At 30.1% G+C, this 9531-nt stretch overlaps 1 long non-coding RNA gene across 1 annotated transcript in view; it reads right to left on the bottom strand.

Annotated features, from left to right (window-relative positions):
- Nucleotides 1–7383: 7383 nt before the first annotated feature.
- Nucleotides 7384–9531, bottom strand: part of LOC106474809 — a 13996-nt gene continuing 11848 nt past the window's right edge. The window contains exon 3 of the long non-coding RNA XR_002609085.1: nt 7384–8482. This is a non-coding gene — a long non-coding RNA (uncharacterized LOC106474809). The remainder of the gene's footprint in view (nt 8483–9531) is intronic.

Genomic DNA, 9531 nt, shown 5'->3' with positions numbered 1-9531 from the left:
TATAATTATGTTACTTTTTGTTAATGAATTATAGGATGAGTATATGATATGTTTTCTGACTGACCCTGTCTGAACTTTTGACCAATTGCTGTACTGTCAGACATAGCTTAATCTTACTTAGTAATGGGCATAAAACGTTTTTACGATGAAATTATTAAAATGCAAAAATTGTACACTAACGTTTATGTTTATAAATCTTGCATACTGAACTGGAAGGAACAACTAGTAATACTGATATAATTTACAAAAGTTGTATGAAAGCTAAGTTAAACAAGACAATACAGTATTTTATAAACTAAGATGATTTCGTAAATAATATATCAGTGTATCTTGAAGTTTTGTTAATAAGCGTTTTAGTGTGTGTGATACTTGTTAAATCATAAGTTATTGATATCTGCTTAAAAAATTATTGGACTATGATGAAACTTGAGTTATACATAATACAGTCAGATAGTACTGATTTGTAACTGACGAATAATGTATATTTGATGATCTTTCTGTTAAGTAAAATGAAATGAAAGATAATGCATCACATGTTACCAAAACATTTTTTCAAAATCTAAGTGAGGAAAATATCTGTTCTGAAATTTAAAATAGTCGATAACCTTGCGTGTTTCTGAGCCTAAAAACTGTATTCCTACCTTTTTAGTTTGCACTGAAGACACAGTGTGAACAACTAATACTGCTGGTGTCACAAAATAATTATGTTTGACTATAATGCACAAGTTTGAATCCTTTATTCATTTATTTATGTAGTGATATGAGTAGTATGATGTATCAAAATGTCTCGTGATATATTTTGTGTTTGTTTTTACATAATGTAACACAAATGAATAATATAAACTCTAACTGTAATATAGACATAATGTATAAAAAGTTCTATGACAGCTAATACAGTACTTTATAAGCTAAGATATTAGTGTATCTTGAAGTTTTGTTAATAAATGTTTCAGTATGTGAGATACTTGACAAGTCTTTGGTTTTATATTGTTGTTGTAAAATGTACTCTGTAATGATAAACAGTAAATGTGTTGGATTTATAAAACAATAGATAATAATTACTTAATTTATAATCAATGGTCCTTATAAGATTATTATTCTTAACTCTATTTAGCAAAATTGATTTATTTACTATTGAACTCTGTGAAATAACCATAGTATGTTCATTTATGAAAAAAAGTATTTGATGTTTTGGTAAAATAATAAGTTTAAATGTTATAGTGTACATAAAGTGAATTTTGAAAGCTATGGAAATAGAATTTCTGGTTTGTCAAAACCCATAGTTTGTCAGTTTTATTGAAACGAAAGCATTACTTGTTTTAACCTTAGGCAAACACGTCACTTGGTTTTACCTAAGAATCAAGCTTTGTCAACTTGTCAGCTGGTTTGAGTCAGACTAATTAAGCAATAGGGTTGACAGAGTTTACAATGCATAAATGACCTATCTATAGTAAACATTCAGTTTTCAAAATTGTAAGAATATTACTTATCAATATTTTAGCTAATAAGCATAACGTTTTAGTAAAAAAGAAACAAGCTCTAGACAAAGATTTATGATAATAGCAATGATTAAATATAACTTTTTATGTAGACCCCTTAAATCTCATCTTTAGTGAAGCTAATCAACTTGCAAAGCTAAACATGAAAGTTATTGTATATTATTTAGAGATTTATATAAGTAACCTTTACAGAGTGAATAGATACAATATATTAATCATAAAAATAAATTAGCAATAAGTGCTTTGCATATAAAACATCAGAAAATGCAAAACGTATGTTATGCAAGTTATTTACAAAAGCAAAAACTATAATCAGTACGTTTATTGTGTACTAAGTGAATGTTTAAGAACATAATCAACTAAACATAAATTATTGTATATTCTTCAGAGAGTTTAAACAAGAGTCCTTTTCAGGGCGAATAGGTGTTACACAATATATTAATTATAGAAATGAATTAGCAATAATTGTTTTACATATAAAATGTTAGGAAATGCAAAATTTTTATACTGCAAATTAAATGTAGAATCAAAAACTTTACACATAAGTTGAGACAAGTTGAAATCTGTATGCCATCCTATGGAAATATAGTAACACTGTCTGCCTATGGAAGCACCAACTTCCATTTTAAAATGCATGTAGTAGAACTAAATTTATAAATGAAAATTACAAACATAAAATGAGATAAGTTGAAATGTGTGTGCAGTTTTAGAAGCAATAGTAACACTATCTGCATACAGAAACACAATTACCCTGTGGTGCCCTGTACCATTTTTAAATCCATTTCTGTGCATGTCACAAAGTGTTACTGAGTTATATTCAAAACTTAATTAAACCATTTTACTATCAGAGTATTTTAATGAAATTAGCATTGTGAAGTAAGTTATAATTCAAAGTCTTATATCATTTAAGTTTTATTCTGCTATCTTAAAAAATCGCTAAAACAATAATTAAAAACTTCGTGTTTGCTCTTAATTGAAGTGCAAGTGGCTATAGTAATGGAACTTTAGACTTTGTATAGAAAAAATGGCTATGGTTAGAAACATTTCTCCTGCTGGCTATGAGCTACATGTGCATACAGTTCCTTTACCAATAACTTGATACACATTCTTAGAAATTGCTTCAAAAGGAAACCATTGTAGAATTTATTGAGTTCAAGCTATGCCATGCCCACTTGTTTTATTTTTGTAACGCAATATGACGAGAACAACGTTAACTTTCCTCTGATAGTGTAGCCAGGTATTATCAGGTTAAATATACAAGCAAAAACTATAAAGTTGATGATAATGATAAGTACTAGAGAAATAGCCTATTTGATGATTTACTTGAAAAGCAAAACTGTAACTGTGATAAAACATTTCAGTACTGATAATTGTAAAAAGCGATGTTGTGCAAATTAGATATTAATCTTAAGACTTTAATTGTTACTATAAAGTCGATACACCTTGGCCAACATCACTGTTTGGTGGTTTGCTTGCAAACTATCTGTGCACCAATTATTCTACCATTAAGATCCGTCACCTGGTGCCAATTTGTAGAACTATAATGACGCACCTCCATAGGCAACATCGCCCTCTGTTATAACTGAAAAAAAAACAACTATAGATTAATTTGTTTTGCATCACGCTCTCAACATAACATCTGGTCAATTTAGTTACTTGGTAACATCAGTCAGAGCTTTTTACTTTAAAACGGGTTTGCTATGAGTGCCATGTTGACAGGAATATGGCTCATAATATTATTAAGTTTGGTTTTGTAGTAGTAGCATATAAGTAGTTAGAGCAATATTCATGCATAAAAAGGATGGTACCTCAGTAGGGAGACATCAGGTGAGAGGAGATCAACAGAGGCCTCTGTGGTTTACGTAATTATTATGTTATATGTATATAATCCCAACATCTGGGGGTTACATAGTTGTTATGTAATATACAAAGGTTGTTGCTGCCTGAGGGTTACATAACAGGCATCAGAAAGTGATGATCTTTTTGAGTAAGTTAATTGAAAAGTTCAACTAAAAGCCTATCGAATATGTGTTGTACGATTAAAGAGGGCTTTTTGCCAAAATACAACTGTTAAGCTTCCCTACTTACTATATTCAAATAATATATTCTATTGATTAGGAAAAGGTTTTTGCATTTACCAATATTATTTTGAATTTTGAGAAATTTGATATTATGGTTAGCTTGTGTGAATATTGGAATATATATAGTGGTTAGTATAATATTAGGCGTAACAGAATGAAAACAACGCAAAATAACAGCTACTTAGATGATAAATTGAATGCAAATTTAAAAGTTCATAGGATAAAAAGAGGGAACAATCTTATTTTATTTTAAAGTACTCAAAACACTGTATTTTGTTAATGTAAAATGTTTGCATAGAAGTTAAATAATGTTTTAGTAACTTATTTGTACATTAAGTTAATAATCAAAGAAGTCCTTTCAGAGCTCCCTATAAAAGTTTAAACTTGCGTATGGATAAATATATAAAATATAGAATATACCATACTGCAATATTAAACTTTTCGTTTGTAAATGGATAGATAAGTTATTACTAATATAACGTTCATCATGAACTTCTTTTAGAGATAACAAAATCGTCTGAATTTTTTCAGTCGGTGTAAGAAAGCTCAAAATGACGTCAAAGAACTCTGTTTTGTTATTATATATCTATATATATCACTTTAATAAATAAACTTAGTCAGATATAAACATATTACTGTAGTCATGTTTAATTTAAAAACTGATATCATCGCTTTTATGAGCGAGAATAATCAAACAAATAAACACCAAATATAAAATATCTCGTAAAGAAAACAACCATTGGTTATATTTTTAATCAAGTGTACACAGTTACATAATAAACAAAACTAACATTGAATAAAACTATTTAATTATAATCAAACTATATGAACTGGTTAATGCTATGGTGTATTTATAAATAATTTAATAAATTTCTATTGTGTATCGTAGTATATATTTTTACATTGGCTATCACTTTTTCTAAGTAGGAACATTTATTCTCCCCAACTAGTGATTATTTTTGCAACAGTTTAAACAAATGTTTTGTTTGTTTTTTTTCAGGACCTGGCAAGGCTAGGTGGTTAGGACGCTCGACTCGCAATCGCGGGTTCGAATCCTCGCCCCACGAAATATGATTGTCCTTTCAGTCATGGGGGGGTGTTATAATGGGACAGTCAGTCCCACTATTCGTTGGTAAAAAAGTAGCCCAAGAGTTGGCGGTGAGTTTAATAACTAGCTGCCTTCCCTCTAGTCTTTCAATGATAAATTATGGGCGGCTAGCGCAGATAATGTTCGTGTAGCTTTGCGCGAAATTCAAAAACAAACAAACAATCTTTCAATGCTAAATTATGGACGGCTAACGCAGATAGCCCTCGTGTAGCTGTGCGCGAAATTCATGCAAACAAACTTTTTCCGTAAAAACGTATAAAAATGCTCACCACAAGCGACATGAAAGCTATTTTATCTTTTTCTTTATATGTTTTCTAAGATTGCCGAATTTATTATTGAGTTAATGTAGTAATTAGGTTACAATGTGCTAATGTAATTTACATAAAGAACTAATGTTACGATAAAGCCTAATAAAAGGCAAGAGTGAGATAAAGTTAAAAAACAAGACCGCTGTCATAGAAACAAGAGCTGTGGAAGTGTTTAAAATGGCTGAAAAATGAAAGAAAATTAGCCTGTACACTAACTTGCCAAAAGTTCTAGACAATGCTTAGTAAACGCCGAAAGTATTCTTAAAGCACTATTATCAATATTTAGAAAACTAAGCAAATATCTAAAAAAAACTTCAGAATGAGTTAACTTTAAACCTAACTGATATCGAATTAAAATTTAGGCTTAAAAATAAACAAATTCGTGATGTGTCAGCTTAATATTATGTTTTACCTCTCACAGGGTTTATCCTCTTTCGATAATTACAGATTGATTTTTTTGCCTTTTTTTTGTAGAAATAGATTATAAAAGATATTTAATTCAATTACGTAAATAAGTTATATTAATAGTCCTAGGTAGAATTCAGCTTCGATTTTCAGTGTGCATGTGAAAGAGACACATTTTAACTTCTCTAATGCACATAGATTCATAGACGCACTAAAGGCTAGATCGAAAAATATTCTAATTTTTTTAGCAAATTCTTCAGAATACAATTTTAAACATGGTGTCAACAAAGGAAATATTTATTATTTAGGAGTAACTTTCCTAAAAATATGAAATGTTATTTTTCTATATGAAGTTCTGCACTTTAGGATAATTTTAACTTCCACTGAAGCAACTTTGAAATATCGTCGATCGAACTTTTATCAATGCGATATTTTTCTATAATTTGTCTTAATTTCTTGCTTATTCCCTCATGACTTCATTCGTACTTGAATGCCTCTAGCGAACCTCTTGAATTAAAGTGTAGGTTATCTGCCTTAATAGAATTGCATACATGTACCTATAGTAAGCTTTTGAACTGTATTCAACCTGTAATATCTGATAGCTTTTATAAAGAATTAAAATCAAAATTTTCTATTTAAACAATTTTAGAAACTTTATTGAAGCCATTAACGGCTTGCACTTTAAAAGCACACTCTACGTGTACATTGTTTTCAGATTTTTGACTGTATACCTGTATCTTCATCAAGCTGTCAAACTAAAATAAGGGTTTTTTCCGTTTGCAAGAATAGCGAGCTCTCTAAAATTTGAGTTAAAGGGTTAACTTCTGGCATCTTTTAATAAAGCACCTGTTTAAGAACTCCAATTACCTTGTTACATCACCTGTTCAACTATACTAAAAATGAGTTACTTTGGGAGAAATCTCTACCTGTCCTTTCAGTAAGCCGTTAAATTACAGCAGAAATAATTGGCATACCACAATTGTATACATATGTTTTCAGCATGCTGGTGAAATACAATATATAGGGATTAGAGCTATACTACAGTAGGGATTATTAGTTTAACAGAATTATGTAACCGAGTCTTTAGCGAAGAGCGTTACTACAGTAAGGATTAGTCGCTTAACAGAATTATTTAGCGAAGAGCTTTACTAAAGTAGGGATTAGTAGCTTAACTGAATTATATACACAAGTATTTAGCGAAGAGCTTTACTACAGTAGAGTTTATTAGTTTAACAGAATTATGTAACTGAGTCTTTAGCGAAGAGCGTTACTACAGTAGGGATTAGTCGCTTAACAGAATTATTTAGCGAAGAGCGTTACTAAAGTAGGTATTAGTAGCTTAACAGAATTATATACCCCAGTCTTTAGCGAAGAGCTTTACTGCAGTAGGGATTAGTAGCTTAACAGAATTATATACCCGAGTATTTAGCGAAGAGCTATACTAAAGTAGGGATTAGTAGCTTAACAGAATTATACATCCGAGTATTTAGCAAAACGGTGAATTACATATAGGAATTAATCGTTAAACATAGTTCTATGGCTGTATCTTCATCAAGCTACCAAATACAACCGAGCCTAGTTACTTAAAATACTCATATATCTACATCTTCGTCAAAATACAGTTTGAAAGCGGTCAATTATCAGAATTGTCTACCTGTGATTCCAGTGAATTGAATTACAGCAGCAACAATCGTCACGCAACTTCAGCAAATGTTCAACTGAAGTAACGTTTAGTCATTAAAAAAAAATATGAAGAATCGTGAAGAATCGCTTCACATTTTAAGTGAACTTTTCTAAAAGTTGTTTTATGATATCAGTCTTGTAAGATTTTCTGTATCTGGGTTCTCAGAATTCTTAATAAATAGGATTTGATTTTGAGATATTTTATTCTAAGTTGATTAATTTGAAAGTCTACTAAAAAGTGCATAAAATATTTACACATAGAGTAAATAAAAAAAATTAAAACTCATCAAAATGAAGTTCCAAATATTTCTTTATTATTATCATTTCTCTTATACCAGTAAAACAAACTTTTTCTACAATTTAGCTTTCTGTGATATCCTTTAAGTTGATGTACTATCGCTAAAGGTAAAATACAATTACATACTAATAACATGGAAGTTATAGCATTAAAAAACACGGGTTTAGGTCTGAAAATACTCGTTAATAAATAAATATATGCAACAATAACATACACACACAGAGAGACATCTCTGCTGTAGAAAAATATTAAGCTCAAAAATTATTACGCCACAAAAGAAAGTGCTTAAAAACTGCCCTAATCTTCTTTGGTTAGTAAAACTATCAAATAAAACGGTTATAAGTTATATTAAAATAAGTTAAATATAAACACATTGTATTACATCATTCTTCTGAAATAATGAACACCAACTAGTAAAAAATATTTGAAATTTCTATTTTTAGGAAACATTCGGAGAACCTTTTGAGTTATGGTTAAGATTGACAGCTGTTTTTCTGCAGACTTGGTAGTATGTTACATAAAGTTACGATTAATAAAATGCACATTTTAAGCAGTTTTCTTCCAATATTTAGTTTCTAAATTGAAGTACTTATCAAGTATATTTGATGTTCACGCAAAGCCTGAAGTTATAAAAATTAGAAAAACAAATGCTTTTATGTAAACATAAAAAAACGAATAGTTTTGAAACGTGTATATCAAAGTAACAAAACTATATAGCATAACTATAGATTAAGGTCTTACACAAATTACCATCTTCATTTCTTGAAGCCAAGTATGTCTCAGATTGCAGGTGGTATCAATTTCTAAGATATGATTATAGCAACACTCGTACACAGAAATTTGTATGCATAAGAGGAACCCATATTAATTTAGGTTTACATATGAGGAAAACAAATCGGCTTAATGTACTGTTTCAGAGTTAGCATTTAAGAAAAAAAAATCCAGGTCTCAAAGATAAAGCTCTGAATAATAACTTTCATCATTTCATATTGGGTAAACTATTATTTGAGATATAGAATAACTCCTGTCTGCCAAAAAGTCACATTATTTCTTAGTTCCACCAGATGGCACTATGGGCTCCTCTTGATGGTTTGTCACGACTGGAAAGAAACAGAAAACGTCATTATTCATTTCTACTTTATTTTAAAGTTTAAAGAATGATGATCGAAAATATTTTGAGTGACTTATATTTCACCCGTTTACAAGGAATCCTTTTGTAGTAACTTGAGGAACTTTTCCATAATACTAATAATTATAATCGTGGAAACTCAGTTTTTAGTAACGTAACGCCCCGAACAAAATTGTTTAACTACTTCGTCACAATTAACAAAATTTATTATCCAGGAGCTAAAGGAGAAAATGATATACAGATATTTAAACAAGTGCACTAATTAGGTAAAATTATGGTTTTAATTATTATAAAAAAACTAACACTTTTTATTTAGTTTGTTCTACGTTGTATTCTGATTTTTTATATACGTTGTTGTTAGATATTAACAAACTTTTTTATTCGATTACAATTACGTATTGTAGCTCAAAATACTGTAATAAAAGAAGAGTGTCTTGGGTAGTCTGAATTATGCGTAGCAAGAAATTGAAATGTTCATCCTGAACGCCACATTATGCGCATGTGGGCCAAGCGGCTAGATCAGAGATACCTAAGATTCGGGTATAGTTGTCCTTGATTTTGAATCACTGATCAAGTATAGGCACTCAACCACCAGCACCCATCGGCACAAGAGCTTCTTTCGGGCTCTTTTAACGAAATAACCGGATGGCTGAACGTGTTCAACATGTCGCAGATCCAAGTGTCCCCTCGACCCACAGCTCGACAATATCCGCTTAGCCATGTCAAGCCTAATAACAGGGAAGTCCTTGTATCTGTTGTCGGTGCACCATGATCGTTTACATATAAGTAAATTTTATTGTTGTTAAATAACATGATATAAAGGACTGTGTTCAAGCCTCTTTGTACACTTGTTTATTAATAATAATTATATATTCAGTATAAAGTAACAATCATCCTTTACGCTCCTATCAAATATACTTTACTTGTCGTGTTTTGAAATAAGATAAATTCTTCTGAATGAGCACATAAAATCATTAAACCCATTTTGAATCTTAACTGTTTTGAAAAAAAAAAAAAAAA

Source organism: Limulus polyphemus, unplaced genomic scaffold (assembly GCF_000517525.1).
Source record: "Limulus polyphemus unplaced genomic scaffold, Limulus_polyphemus-2.1.2 Scaffold142, whole genome shotgun sequence".
NCBI classification, from domain to species: Eukaryota; Metazoa; Arthropoda; class Merostomata; order Xiphosura; family Limulidae; genus Limulus; species Limulus polyphemus.
Note: the sequence above shows the minus strand (reverse complement) of the source record. Positions and strands in the feature narration are given on the sequence as shown.